The sequence below is a fragment of the Misgurnus anguillicaudatus genome, chromosome 23 (genome assembly GCF_027580225.2).
Source record: "Misgurnus anguillicaudatus chromosome 23, ASM2758022v2, whole genome shotgun sequence".
NCBI lineage: Eukaryota > Metazoa > Chordata > Actinopteri > Cypriniformes > Cobitidae > Misgurnus > Misgurnus anguillicaudatus.
The window spans coordinates 38,836,378-38,852,514 of NC_073359.2; the positions used below are offsets into that span (position 1 = coordinate 38,836,378).

At 35.3% G+C, this 16,137-nt stretch overlaps 1 long non-coding RNA gene across 1 annotated transcript; it reads left to right on the plus strand.

The window, feature by feature from the left end:
• Positions 1-13,522: 13,522 nt before the first annotated feature.
• On the plus strand, positions 13,523-14,963 carry LOC129423665 (uncharacterized). Its single transcript, XR_012365836.1, has 3 exons — positions 13,523-13,784; positions 13,876-13,945; positions 14,638-14,963. It is a non-coding gene; the product is annotated as an uncharacterized lncRNA (long non-coding RNA).
• Positions 14,964-16,137: the final 1,174 nt, after the last annotated feature.

Consider the following 16,137-nt stretch of genomic DNA (forward strand, 5'->3'; position numbering starts at 1 on the left):
ATAAGAGATTTACTTACTTGTCCATCAACAAGATCGCCAGATCAGCATCCCTTTTGCATCCAGTGCTGTCTATTAGCTCACGCCAACGAGTAAAAACCTGACCTGATTCTCTTCCGAACGGGTTTTCTTAGCTGTTTCCCTCATCGAGCATCACGTCTCAAATGCGCGCGTGCAGTTGTTGTTATAGGCTTGCTTGACTTCATGCAGCGCCGCACGAACCGACAGCCGGACGACGGCAAAGCGCCGTCTCGGATCATTCTCGGGGTACTTTTACGTCATCCGACTGCCGGCCCCCGCAGCGCTGCATGAAGCCAAACAAGCCCAACGTGTGTGACGTCGTTGCCGTTAAGCAAGTCTTGATTCTCGTGAGATTTGTCAGGGGCGGTTCTCTCAAGCTTGCATTGGTGGTTTTGCTAGCGGCGTCCTACCCGAGCTTCAACAGGAGGATGATTCACCATACTATGACTTCGTTTACCATCGAAATGACTTTGAAGCTGTTATATTAAGGTAAAATAACTGCATAGTGTGTCTTTAAGTAATGCTTAAAAAAAACTGACGCTGTCCAAGTGCTGAAACATACGGAGGGCCGTTTGTAAATTCTTTATCTCCTGTTTGTTACAAATAAAGTATTTTTGCAGTAAACCTTTTCTTACATACTTGTAAATTATTTTTTGATGATATTGGATAGCCATACATTTAAAGCAATTAAAAGCCTGCTATTTTACTTCCATGAATAAAAGAAAACGGGTTTTAAAGGTTTTAATGAAAAAAAAAAAAAAATTTCTATACAAGTGAAAAACAACACAATTATTTAACATTAATCTTAAACTGGGGATCTTCTTCCTCCGCTTAGTTTTTCAGTTTACAAAAACTGACATAGCGCCAGCGCAACTGGCTTTTAAAGGGGATGAGAGCTGAGACTCTCATTGGTTTATTGCACATTACGCCCAAAATCCTCCCATTAATCATTAAAAAAATAGGACCAACCCTATTCGACCATGTGCTCGGCGCACAAACCATTTTTCCCGTCATTAAATTAGTAAAAGTGCATTCGGACACGCCCATTTAGACGTTGCGCTGTGCGCTTTAGACAGTGCGCTTAGATCGTTAAAATAGGGCCCTTGGATTGCATCATCCAGATACTTAAAGTACACTTTATTTTTGGGTATTTTTAGTGTGATCACTACTTACACTATTATACTAGAAAATGGCTTAGAATAGTGCATAAGTGTGCAATTTGGGACACACCTTTCAAGTCCTATTGTTGATAAGTTTTGTGAATATAAATAAACAAGAACATTAAAAGAAACCCCGTGCAACTTATTGATGTGTTACAAATACAAATGTTGTAGGGGGGTGCTAGAACAATATAAGACTTTCACAAACACATTTTTGAAGGTTTCAAAATATTGTCTGGTATTGTTACAGGCGAAATAATCCAGATATGAATGTTTTTCAATATGCGCTAAAGGTACAGTAAGCTATTATTAGAGTAATAAGTTATTTTACCCTTTTATGCGCATGCCCAGTGTGTGTTAATGGTCATGTTTCATGTGTTTATGGTCGTGTATAGTGTGGACGAAGATATTTTTTGAAATGCCAGTATAGACGAGGATCATTATCATTTTAAAATGCCTTTTTAAAACGCAAATGCTTTCTAATGTAAACATGGCCTGTATAGACCGTTTCAGCGGTAACAACATAAACAAGCGGCTGCACGTAACTTCCGGTAAACTCCGCTAAGAATAAATAACAACAAAGTTCTTTAAACGTAGTTTATTTATATAACAAGCAAAAAAAAACACATAGACTACCTAGGAAACTAATACATTTGTTATTTTCGACGAGGCATTTGTTCAAGAGATCAGTTAGCAATAGTCAGACCTTAGAAAAAACAAAACCGGAAGGAAGGTTCGGATCCAGACGTGTATCACGTGCGTCCGATGAAACGGTCTATACCCCCCTAGAAATTTTACGTTCCCATAACGTTCTCAGAACGACCCCGCTGGTGTTAAGGACGTTGCCCAGTAAAGTTCCCAGAACGTTATGAGACGGACGTGTTGTGGAGTTCCCTAAAGGGTTGGAGGACGTTATTTGGCAGACCTCCACGGAACATTCAGGACGTTCTGGAAATGTTAAGGGGACCATATTTTATGTACACTTTACGTTCCCATAATGTTCTTAGAACGACCCCGCTGGTGTTAAGGACGTTGCCCAGTAAAGTTCCCAGAACGTTATGAGACGGATGTGTTGTGGAGTTCCCTAAAGGGTTGGAGGACGTTATTTGGCAGACCTCCACGGAACATTCAGGACGTTCTGGAAATGTTAAGGGGACCATATTTTATGTACACTTTACGTTCCCATAATGTTCTTAGAACGACCCCACTGGTGTTAAGGACGTTGCCCAGTAAAGATTCCAGAACATTCCAAGACTGACGTAATGTGGAGTTCATTAAAAGGTTGAAGGACGTTATTTGGCAGACCTTCACGGAACATTCAGGACGTTCTGGAAATGTTAAGGGAACCATATTTTATGTAGAAATTTTATGTTCCCAGAACGACACCGCTGGTGTTAAGGACATTGCCTAGTAAAGTTCCCAGAACATTTGAGACTCACCCACAACTTATCCAGAACCCCCAGAACATAGCCATAACTCAAACAATATATAATTATACTGTGAAATTGATACGGTTGGTGTGGTGGAAGATTGAGAGAGTGAGAGGTGAGAGGTGAGAGAGAAATGAAGTCCAAATTTGGACTTCATTTCCCATAATCCTTTTCACTCTCTCACCTGAACTGTGTTTGTTATTATCCTCACCTGACAGTGGAGAAACAAGCAGGAACAAATTGGGACTGTGACAAAAATGTATCATTGAGAAACACAGAAAATAATTGAAGTGAGATTACAGGAAAAACAAATAGAAGGTCAAAATCTGGCAAATTAACAGAAGGATAATAAAAAACAAAAACAAATAAATAGCCAAAAAATACAAGAATAACATAAAAGCTAACAAAAACCCACATTAATTAAATTGTTTTAAACAATAAAGATGCAATTAAAACAAAACATTTACATTTGGAGTGCATAAAATGTAACATATTTCAATATACAACAACTGGTTAAATAAAATATATATATAATATATTTACATAAAATGCATAAGTAAGGGCAAAAACACATATTACAAAACATCACAAATCCAAGAACTAAGATTTTTAACATTCAAATCGAGATGTGAAAAAAATATGTAGGAAGATTTCAGACTTCCAGAAAGATTTTCAAATTACCAACTTAAACAAAAAAGCAATTACAAACTACAAAAATGTTAAGCTCCAAAACTTCTTGGTCAAGTATTTTTTATTGCCTGCTTCATTATTTGCCATTATTCTTTACTACTTCAAACAATCCAAGCCCCAGTACCTGAAACATTTTTAAAACATGCTGTCACTTTTAAGCCAAAACACTTGTGCTTTTGTATCTAATACTAATATTAGGCAAATTAACCCATACAAGAAATTACCTCATACAAAATTTAACAAATTCAATACATTCAATATTGTAATTTAAATCAAGTTACACAAAGATAAATAATGAACATGACTCTTATGTTTTTAAATAATGTGTATTAAAGTTACACCTTCTTTACCCAGATTGAAAGGTTTGACAATGTGTGGTACATGACTTCTGCAAACACAGCACAATAATGATTACATTTTTTTTGTAAGACAAACGCTAATTTATGATTCTTAGGTATTAAATTCCTTTACAAAAGTATTTCCAAAAGTGTCGATTTTTTGTTTTGTACACAAATCATTTGATCTTTGGTTGGCTTCTCTGTGGGCTGAGCATTAATTTATTTTGTAAAGATCGAACATCTTAAAGATTTTTTTAACATCCTCTTTATGAAAATTGTTTAGCTCACTGTAAGCCTGCATGTTTATCATTATACTTTAAATGGCAAATAAGAATATATAGCCTAACATAGAAATAAAAAACATCACAGAAAAGAATAGCAAATAAACAGAAAAAACATTTATGTAACTCGCTGTAGAACAACGAGTGATATCTATTTAAAAAGAAAAGTATCTTAACTTACCTTACAGTATTATATAAAGACAAAACAAAGATCACGCGTCGTCAAGTGTGGCAGTTTGAATTTCATGTGACTTCCGGGTCCTCTTGTAAGCTGTTGCATTATGGGAAAGGTAGTTCTTTTCATAAAGCGGATTGAACGCTGTTGCTGTTAACTAACTACTGTTTCCAAGATGCATTGCAATCTACATCATTATATTCAGAGAGTACAACATAATACATATTAGTATAGTATTATTTACTAGTATTTTTTGTGCTTGTTAACACAATGTAATGTAAAGTCTTATTTAATTACTATTTGTCTTTGTCTGATGTACGATAGTGCAGACTGAATCACTCATTTATTTTTCTTCATTCTGAAATCATTTATTTATTACTTTGTTTGTATGGTCCACTGCACATTGACACATACTTTGTATTAACTGCCTATAAAAATAAAATGCTCTAACTGTAATTTCATATTTTGTCCTCCTAGTGATATCAGGAACATTATTAAATGACCAACAGAGGACCATGTGAGAACATTCTATTAATGTTCCAAATGTCCTCTTTGTAACGTTGCCATGTGACCACAGGATAACCAATATGGGACGTCCCCCTAAAGTCATATCAGGAACAATATTATATGACCAAAAGAGGACCATGTAGGATGGTTCTGTAAATGTTCCAAATGTCCTTTCTGTAACGTTCTTATGTGACCACAGGATAACCAATATGGAACGTCATCATACAGTCATATCAGGAACGTTATGATATGACCAAAATAGTACCATGTGGGAATGTTCTGTTAATGTTCCAAAAGTCCTGTCTGTAACGATATTATGTGACCACAGGATAACCAATATGAAACGTCATCCTACAGTCATATCAGGAACGTTATGATACGACCAAAATAGTACCATGTCGGAATGTTCTGTTAATGTTCCAAATGTCCTTTCTGTAACGTTCTTATGTGACCACAGGATAACCAATATGGAACGTCTTCCTACAGCCATATCAGGAACGTTATGATATAACCAAAATAGTACCATATAGGAATGTTCTGTTAATGTCTCAGGTGTCCTATCTGTAACGTTCTAATGTGACCACAGGATAACCAATATGGAACGTCATCCTACAGTCATATCAGGAACGTTATGATATGACCAAAATAGTACCATGTCGGAATGTTCTGTTAATGTTCCAAATGTCCTTTCTGTAACGTTCTTATGTGACCACAGGATAACCAATATGGAACGTCATCATACAGTCATATCAGGAACGTTATGATATGACCAAAATAGTACCATGTGGGAATGTTCTGTAAATGTCTCGGGCGTCCCCCTAAAGTCACATGAGGAACCTTGAACTGCAAGACTTTTATAACCAACAAAGGACGTTTTAGGAATGTACCTAATGTTCTCTAAAGGTTCAGGTCTTTTCATCCTCTTTAGAGAACTTTTAGGGAACGTTGCGAAAGGTCGCGAGAACGTCACCTTCTACGTGGGTATTTACATATTCTCGGCCAAAATAGAAATGTTTTATAAAATGTATAAGTATGTTTAAAATAGAAATTTATAAGTATATTTTTGCAGTTAAATATAATTAATTTTAACATTTTCAAAACTTTTCTCCCATGCAATGTGAATATAAATGCTTTAAAAATACATTTATATTCAAATTACATTTCAAAATATACAAAAAAATATATAATGGTAAAAAATATATTTTTGTAAATATATTCCAAAATATATCTCAGCAAAGTGTTGCCAAATTATCAAGAAAAACTTTACTTTGACTTTTGTAAGTATAAGTATTTTGCAGTTGAAAACATAATTCATTTTAAGATATTCAAAACTTGTCTCACATGCAATTAAAAATACATTTATTTTTAAAGCATTTATATTTATAATTAAATGTCAAAATATACATTTTATATATATATATATATATATATATATAAAACTCAGAGAGAATATATATATATATATATATATATATATATATATATATATATATATATATATATATATATATATATATATATATATATATATATATATATATATATATGTATATAAGCAACTGAGAAAAACTGTAATTAATGCACCATGAACTAACATGAATAACTGTATTGACATTAACTAACATTAACAAGAATAAAAAATACATGCTGAAAAACTATATTGTTGATTGTTTGTTCATGTTAGTGAATGGATTTACTAATGTTAATGTTAAAGTGTTACCAAATATTCCACACCAAGAGTTCTGTGCCCGGCCGCATGAAACTCCTTAAGTGAGGGTTTCCCTGAGGGAGAAAAAATCCCTGAGGTAAGGGATTTATTTAAGAGCGTTGCAACAAAGGTCTTAACTGTCACCCTTACCTAAGTGTTTATACTAAGTATTTTACGGCAGTCTCTGCCAAAACACGGCAGCGGAGACGTGGTTGCTGTAGTTACAAAATCTCACAGCGGTAACAAATCAACGCACGCAGCTCAACAGACGGCAGATTTGTGTACAATGAAACATCGCAAATAACAGACTGTAAAGTGCCGCATGTATAAAACCTCAAAGTAATTCAAACTGGAAACACTTTAGATTGACGGACGATCAAACCGCTATTCTCCTAATAAATACGCATCACTTTTCTCTAGGGATTATTTCGATCGTTAGAAATGCGCGTTGGTACTTCATTTTCATAAATAACCATACAATCAGCCATCGCGTGTGACGTTAAGGGACCTGTTATAGTCCCTTAAGTTTTTAAGGGAAAATTGGACTTAAGGACTTTGTTGCAACGCATAGCAGAACTTAAGGTAATACTTTAGCAGTTAAGGGTAAATAGGGTTCACTTAAGGGTTTTTCTTGCAACCCATTTTTTATTAAGGGCACCCTTAAACTTATATTTAAGGGATTTCTTAGCTTAAGGACTTTCATGCAACCGGGCACTGATCTTTGAAGGGCATACTGTGATGATCACGTCTGGACCGGACACATTCAAACGCATGTGCCTCTGTGCCTACAGACAACTGCTCACTTTAGCGCCTTTTTGTGGTTAAATACATCCACACCGCATACATGTTGCTTCAGACAAGCACGTGCAGGTTGCGGTTTCTGTTTGCGTCATCACAACATTTCGGCCGTATTGTTTCGGTGATAAATGTCTTTTCGGTGGCCGAATATTCGGTGCATCCCTATTTAAAACCATTTAAAAAAAGAGACTTCACCCTATTGACAATGAAACCAGTGATATAGTGAATTATGTTGTATTTTTATATTGTATATTGATGTTGAGTGTTTCTGCATTAAGTTCTAGATGAGAGCTGAGTTGCCGTGACAACCGTGACGCGTCATCAGTCAACAAAGAGCAGCACCAAACTCTCAACTCTCTCAACTCTTCTCTTTTATTGTAAAAGGTTAGTAAAAATTATTACATTTCAAAAAAAAAATGTTGTAATTCACACGCTTTAATGTCAAAGTAAAGTTTTTATGGAATATTTATTGCAGTTTTTCTCAGTTGCTTATAAATAATAAAAAAAAAAAAAAAAAAAAAAAAATATATATATATATATATATATATATATATATATATATATATAAATTTAATTTAAATATAAATTTATTTTTAAAGCATTTATATTGCATGTGAGACAAGTTTTGAATATCTTAAAATGTATTATGTTTTCAACTGCAAAATACTTATTAAAGTCAAAGTAAAGTTTTTCTTGAAAATTTGGCAACACTTTGCTGAAATATATTTTGGAATATGTTTACAAAAATATATTTTTCACCATTATTTATATATATTGTAAAAATTATTACATTTCAAAGAAAAAACATTGTAATTCACAAGCTTTAATGTCAAAGTAAAGTTTTTATCGAATATTTGGTAACACTTTAACATTAACATTAGTAAATCCATTAACTAACATGAACAAACAATCAACAATATAGTTTTTCAGCACGTATTAATTGTTGTTAATGTTAATTAATGTCAATACAGTTATTCATGTTAGTTCATGGTGCATTAATTACAGTTTTTCTCAGTTGCTCTGGAGCATAAAATGTATGCTTGCATTTCTCAGAACAATCTGTACTGCACAATATTATGGATGTCCTGCAAAAGCCTGTAACTTCTTCAAAATCCTTAGGTCATCTCTTAAAAGTAAAATTTTACGTCAGTGAACATGTTAGTGCCATCAAAACAGCAATTATAAAACGGCTCGTTCTGGTTCTTCATTTTGATTGGTTGAAACGCGTTCTAAGCCGTGATAAGATACCACGGTAAACCCACGGTTCAGACAGCATCACAAGTATCACTGCGCCACTGTTGCTGCGTACTGATTTATGAAAATAAACACCACAGTCTTTAATCAATTTTTTATTTTTCTACCTTTGCACAATTATGCCGATATCCAGATAAATGTCAATAAATAAAACATTTCAATACAAGAAACAACAAAGAGCAGGGCCGGCCCTGGTCAATTTGCTGCCCTAGGCAAATTTCACCTGGTGCCCTTTAGAATCACAGAATCACAATTATGTTCCAATCATTTTGTTCATCAACTTACACAGAAACAAACTGCACAGCTTTGTCTTGTTTTTCTTAATTTTGAAAATATTTTGGAAACACACACACAAACACACACGCACGCACGCGCACACATACACACAAAATCCTGTCACTCAGGTATTTGATCTTGACATTGTTACTGAAGCGGCAGTTTAAAATGTGAACCCAGAGTTCAGCGAACGTCAAGAACAAGAAAACGGAAACAACAATCAGGCCGAGACGCGGGATTTGGATTACGTTACACGGACCATGTTTGGATTTCAATGTTTCTGCACAGAAATACCAACTTTGTCTGGTATTAATGGGCTGTACATTGGAGTGTTGGCTGCTCCCCGCGGTGCTGGAGACGCGTTCTGACAGAGTACTGATGGCACATATGCACAGATATTTACGTGCAATCTATTGGAAAGCGGAGGAGTCATTAGTTGGGTTAGTAAAATAACGAAATTATAGCTTTTAAATAGAAGAAAAAAGTTTTTTGTAAAAAGATATATTTTTTTAAGTTTAAAAGTACACAACTCTTCTCAAGGGGAAGAAAGCTATACTTTTCCCCTTACGTGCAACCTATTGGAAAGCGCAGATGAGTTTGGTTAGTAAAATAATGAAATTATAGATTTAAGTACAAAATAGTATTTATATAAAGAGAAATGTTGAAATAAAAAGTGCAAAACTCTTCTTAAGTGGAAGTAATAAAGTAAAATAACGAATACTAATTATATAATAACGAATAATAGTTTCCAATAGGTTGCACGTAAATATCTGTGCTGCCACCAGTACTCCGTCCGAGCACGTCTTCAGCACCGCGGCCTGCACTCCAGTGCGCAGCTTATTAATACCAAACAAAGTGAACAAGTTGGTATTTCTGTGTAGAAACATTGAAATTTAAACATGGTTTGTGTAACATTATGTAAATTCAGCGTCTCTGTCTGATTGTTGTTTCCGTTTTCTTTTTCTTGACGTTTGCTGAATTCTGGGTTTATATTTTAAACTGCCGCTTCAGTGCAGTATAGCCACAGAGCTATTTAACAAGCACGATCTTCCGAGATTATTTATATGCTACTAATAATTCATAAATAACTGCTGTTTTCTTTTGCAAAATTAAATATTTATAGTTAAATGTTTATATACATATATTAAAAAAATAATAATTTGGGCGCATGGGGTCGGCGGCGCCCTTAGCATTTGCCTATTCCGCCTATGCCCAGGGCCGGCCCTGATAAAGAGAAAACGTTCTCGTTCTCTGAGGTATTTTTTGTCTTATTGATATTTCCACTATTATCCACTAGATGGCAATCTCACCCAACTTAAACACTGACGCATTCACTCGACACAACAGCGCTGTGGTGGATTTAGCGTGACGTGTAGTTTTGATCAGGCTTTGAATCTGATCTCTTACAAAAGTTCTTCACAAAAATCAGAGGTGGAAAAAGTAATAAAATATTGTACTCAAGTAAAAGTAAAGTTACTTTAATAATATTTTACTTAAGTAAAAGTAAAGTTACTTGTCTAAAAATCTACTCAAGTAAAAGTAAAAAGTAACTCATTTTAACTTTACTCAGAGTAAAAGTTACTTTTTTACAGCGGGGAGAGGTGGAGATTTCTAGTATAGTTCAAAAACGACAAAGAAATATAAATCTCAAACTAGTTGTTTTTAATTGTAGGAACATCTTTACAATTAAATTGCAATAACAAAAAGTTAATAAAATAAAAAGCTTTTTTAAAGTAAGAAACATTTATGGAAATGTTTAATGATTTTTATATGTGAGTTATGCACTTTTGAAGATGGTCAGCAGCTAGTAAATAAAATCACTATAGTAAAGTTGTAATTGATGTATTGCTGATAACACATTCTTTTATTAAACTATATATAGTTTAAATGAGCATATAATGAGATGAGTGCCATGTCTATATACATTTGACACGTTTATTGTCTTCTAGCTGGGTACCTGATGTCAGACCTTTATTCTTCTCTCTCTCTCTTTCTCTCTCTCTTTCTCTCTCTCTCTCTCTCTCTCTCATGACCTGCGCAATCTCGAGGACGTTCTGAAGTTGTGTTTGACTTGACACGAAGCTGCTAGACTGCGGAGGATAATGCGCATTGTATTAAAAACGCGTCGTGCCTATGAGCGGTAAAAACCGGGTGGCAATTTCATACTCAAGAGCATGAATCCTACCTTTCATAGAAATGAAACACTCGCTTCGCGTCAGTGTTCGCTTAAATATGACCAGGGGTTTCTTTCATAAGATTTGAACTGAGGCGGGTCTGCATTAGCGCGCGCCTGTCTCGTCCGTCTCCATGGTTCTTTTTGCGCGTTCCCCCGCCCATCAATCATCCGTTGCGCGTCTTTATCATCTTGCTTTTTTAAATATTTTTTTACTCAGTAACGAATATGATTTAAAATGTAGCGAAGTACAATACTTTAAATAAAACATACTTAAGTAAAAGTAAAAGTACAGATTTTAAAAACTACTCAAAAAAGTAAAGGTACACAAAAAAACTACTCAATTACAGTAACATGAGTAAATGTAATTCGTTACTTTCCACCTCTGACAAAAATGGAAAATTTGAGAGGTGATGATAAGAGAACAAATGAAGGTAGGATGAAACGTTTTTTGATGTTGTTGGAAAGCGGATGGACTGTTCTTACATTTGATTTTTATGTTTATTTAAAGAAGATAATTTTTCTGTAAGGCATTAAACTAAAACTACTTTGTTTGGCAGAAGAGTAAAATTTGTACTAATATAATTACAACTTATTTGTGTTTTATTTTGTGAAACCCTGCTATGCATATGATGTAACCGTTTTATAAACCCCGCAAAGCAGTGGGTTACCAGTGCATTTTATAACAGCTAAGGGGGTTTAGGAACTCCGCTTCGCGTCGTGCCTAACAACGCCCCTTAGCTGTTATAATATGCACTGGTAACCCACTGCTTCTTGGGGTTTATTGCTTTAATCCGCGTGTCATTGTTCATGAACAAGAGAGTAAAAATGTTTAGAGAAAATGTTGTCAATATACCAAGTGTACCTACACAATAAGTGTCAGTATTTTCTGATGTAAACTGTGATGAATTCACCTTTTTACCATTTTTAATGGCAAAATTGTATATTGGACAATTGTATAATAATCTGCATGATTGTATTAAAGCATTTGCAATTTGTCCAAAACAATGAGAAATTGCTTTTATGTTGTGCACAACTGACTTGATGATGTAGAGGTTGAACAAAATGTTTTGAAAATTAATTTCTGATCTGAGAAATGGTCCAAAGAGACTGAGAAAATCTGATAAGTAAAAAACGTAAACCCACGCTGACACCGGCAGAGCATGCAAACCCCACACAGAAAGGCCACCTGACTTAGCCGGGGCTCGAACCGGGGACCTTTCTGCTGCCCTGTTTGACACGCATTATAAAGGTAAGTGTGCAGTTTTATAGTTTTATCAGTATTTTATACATGTTAATAAACATCACTGCAAACACACAAAGAAGACTTAGTAAGACTGAAGTTTATTGGTTAGTTAAGTGGTCACATTTGACAATTAATTTAAAAAAGTCCAATGAAGTTCAACACCCAGCTCTTAAAGAAGAAACTAGGGATGCATAACGATTAATCGTGATTAATCTAAAGCAGAATAAAAGTTTTTGTTTACATCATATATATGTGTGAACTGTGTATAATTATATATATATATATATATATATATATATATATATATATATATATATATATATATATATATATATATATATATATATATATATATATATATATATATATATATAATGCACACATCTATGTATAATTTTGTATTTATGTAAGCAATAAGGTACGAGAGGCTGTGCTGTATCTTGAATAAATAACGACTGAAGGGCGTTGTTAGGCAATTGTCTAACAATTGTTCTTCTCTACAATTCTTTACTATGATTACAATCCAGCCCAATAAGTCCCATTCTTAGTGATTTGTTTACGATGTAACTGGTGCAGCGTCGATAAGCCCCTGTGTTTCTCTGTAAGCTAACACTTGTTAGATGAATCAAAGGCTTCTCCATGGTGAGTTCTCCATAAGGCTTGTCCGCTGAACTGACTCGAGTCTGTACAGTCGGGGTGCTGTGGTAGCTCGCTCTTTCTGCACCTTAGGCAGCAATATGCAGTGTGGCCTCTGCCATCGGGCACTCCAATCGCTAACCGTGCCAACTGACATAAAGGCCCTAGTGGCTGTGCCAGTTGGTGGGTGACACTTTTGAGTGTGGCTCGGCTGTGTTAGAGGCGTGACTGTTGAGCAGTCGAGGTGGGGAGGGCAGACGGCACGACACGAAGCGGAGTGCCTGTAACCCCTTCAATCGTTACTTATTCACGATACAGCACTTGCCTCGAGTACCTTATTGCTTTTATAAAACGGTTACCACACAATATTAAAGTAAAAAAAATATTAGTGCAACTTTCATGAAGTTAAATAAATAAAAACATTCCCTCCGCTAGAAAAAATAGTCCCTGACTGCGAACAACAACATGAAAGCTCAAATAAAAACAACAAACTGTTCTCAGACTTTGTCTCATTATATGTTTATGTGTTGCTAAGGGTGTTGCTAAGGGCGCAGTGATATTAAATAGAACCGTTGGGTGAAGCGGTCATAGCAGTGTTTTATTGTGAATAAAGCACACCTATTGACCAATCAGGATCAAGGATTGGAACTAACCGTTTTATAAATATAATATAAATGATACATACGGTACCGGTAAATATACAAATGTATATACACATGTAAACAGTTCTTAAATATATACATGCATGTGTATGCATTTATCTATACAAAGTCATTATACACAGTACACACACATATATGATCTAAATGTAACCGGATTAGGCGAACGGTGAGTGACACCTGAAGCCACCTATCAGGGAGGGGCTGCCCCTATCGATTGGCCGCAGTATGTTATGTGTCATGTCCGAGGTTCCACTTGGTGCATGTTGATAATAGCAACGGGTAAGCGTTGGTTATGTGTTTACGCTAGCAGCTCGTACTTTCTGTGCTTGGATTTAAAACACCTCGGTTGTTGCTTTTAGCGTGTCTCTTGCCCTGTGTGTGTGGTGCCCTGGTTGCGCTGTTTAAGTGGATATTACGACTGCTCACCCTCAGGTACGTTTGTTAAACATGCTGTGGTATAGACTGGGTGGGGTAGCATTTTGTGCTAATATGAAATGCGTATGTGTGGTCTCTTGTACCCTAGTTGCCGGCGGCTGATAAGGCTGTGCTGAACCCATGCCTGTAGCAGCTTATGTTTATCATACCATTGGTTGGTAAGTGTTTGTTATTAAAACATTTAAACATTATTGTATGTCGTCCATCGCGGTTTGATAACATTATGCTCGTTTTTAGGATTCTCCCTTTTTGTTCTCTGTGTCACTTTGTTGTGATTCCGAGTTTGTGATCTGGCGTTCGTATTGCCGTAAAAGCATCACGGTCTTCTCCACGCAACACAACGAGTACCGTAAACTGTCTGGTTCAGCTGTGTTTTGCCCCCTTTCTTACTAAATTAGAGCTATGGCGTCTTCTTGACGCGTAGGGGGACGACTAGCAGCCTCTCTATTGGGTTTTTGTTTTGTTTTGCTGTAACGCATTGCGTTTCCTTTTTGTTTACCCTCTCTAGTTTTGTTTATTTTGATTTTGTTATATTGTTTTTGATAGGATTCAATGGATTAGTTATTTACTCCTTTTTATTCTTTAAAGTGTTTGGTATTATACTGTTGTTGTTTACTCTCTGCTCCAGTGAACTGGGTCATACGTGACCGGTTAATGGTTTACTTATTGTACAACCATTGCAATTCTGTTATGACTTGTGTTTGGTCTTGTGAATTTGTTTTGATTATGTAAGATGTCGTTAGTTTAATTTCATTTCATTTGATATTTATTTTTTTCTTTCAGCTAAGGCTGACTGGTAATATTTTGTATTATTTAATCCAGTATTAATCCAGTTTTCCATCTGTTGCAGGAGCTGGGGTCCCAACGGGTGGATGGAACTTTCCGGTGGTGGTTTTCCTTTTTCATTGTGTGCTGTTTAACACGAAGTGTGTGATTTATTTCATTTGAGTGCACAGTGGTGTGTGTGTGCGTGCGTGTGTGTCTATGTGGACCCAAGTCAAGATTAAGAACCCCTCTATCCTGTTGGGAACCTCAGCTCTGCTTAATTTATTTTTCTTTAACTTTCAGTTTTGTGTGTTTGCAGTGTGGTTGCCGTGAATTGAAGTAGAGTGACAACTTATATGATTAACTGCTTATTTTAATGAGATTAAGTAATAAAACTATTTTTGTATGGTACTCACGTCTCTCTACTCTTTCTTTGTTTAAACGAGGAGTGAACCTGTGTGCTTTCCCACCCTTCTGGGTGTTATTAGCATTTCCCCTGGTGCAAGTCCTGGGGTGGCGTAGTTGGAGTTCAAATATTAAATCTGTCTTTTTGTTCTAAGTTATACCCTCACGTCACATAAACAAAAACTTTTGTTCTGCTTTGGATTGGTTGCGATTGGTCGTTGTGCATCCCTAGTGGAAGCACATTGAATATATGGATTGCTTAGAAAAAAACAACATGTAATACTCATTTTGGCCTGTTTGGACTAGTTTTGAATGTCCGTCAGATCTGGCAACCCTGTTTATAATCACTTAATTTTATAATCCACTGATTGAATACTTGTTTATCATGTTTAAACCTTGGCTGAAAAGTACAAATACATAAAAATGTATAAAAGTAATCAATCCAATAAATTAAAATCACAAATGCAGATGTCTGGTTAACATGACCTCTGCCTGCAACGTCCATTGACACAAGGTAAATTATTTTCTGTGGCGCAGAATAATGGCTAAATTTGAACCCACAGTAAGGGCTATACAGGCCATGTTTACATTAGAAAGCATATGTGTTTTAAAAAGGGATTTTAAAATCATAATTATCTTCATCTATACTGGCATTTCAAAAAATATCTTCGTCCACACTATACACAACCATAAACACATGAAACATGACCATTAACACACACTGGGCATGCGCATAAAAGGGTAAAATAATTTATTACTCTAATAATAGCTTACTGTACCTTTAGCACTTATTGGCAAAGATTCATACCTGGATTATTTTGCAGGTAACGATACCAGACAATATTTTGAAACCTTCAAAAATTTGTTTGTGAAAGTCTTATATTGTTCTAGCACCCCCCTACAACATTTGTATTTGTAACACATCAATAAGTTGCCCTGGGTTTCTTTTAATGTTCTTATTTATTTATATTCACAAAACTTATCCACAAAACATTGATTAAAATTAAGAGACAAATTATATGAAATGAAATTCGCAAGCTAAACTTAAATTAAACTCGAAAATTATGTCTGGCCCTCTCTATTTCTCCCATCATGCTGACCTTCAATCCATTTGCATGACTTCAATCGTGTTTAAAATTACAGTCTGTCTTTCGTAATATGCTAATTGAATTGAAACAAA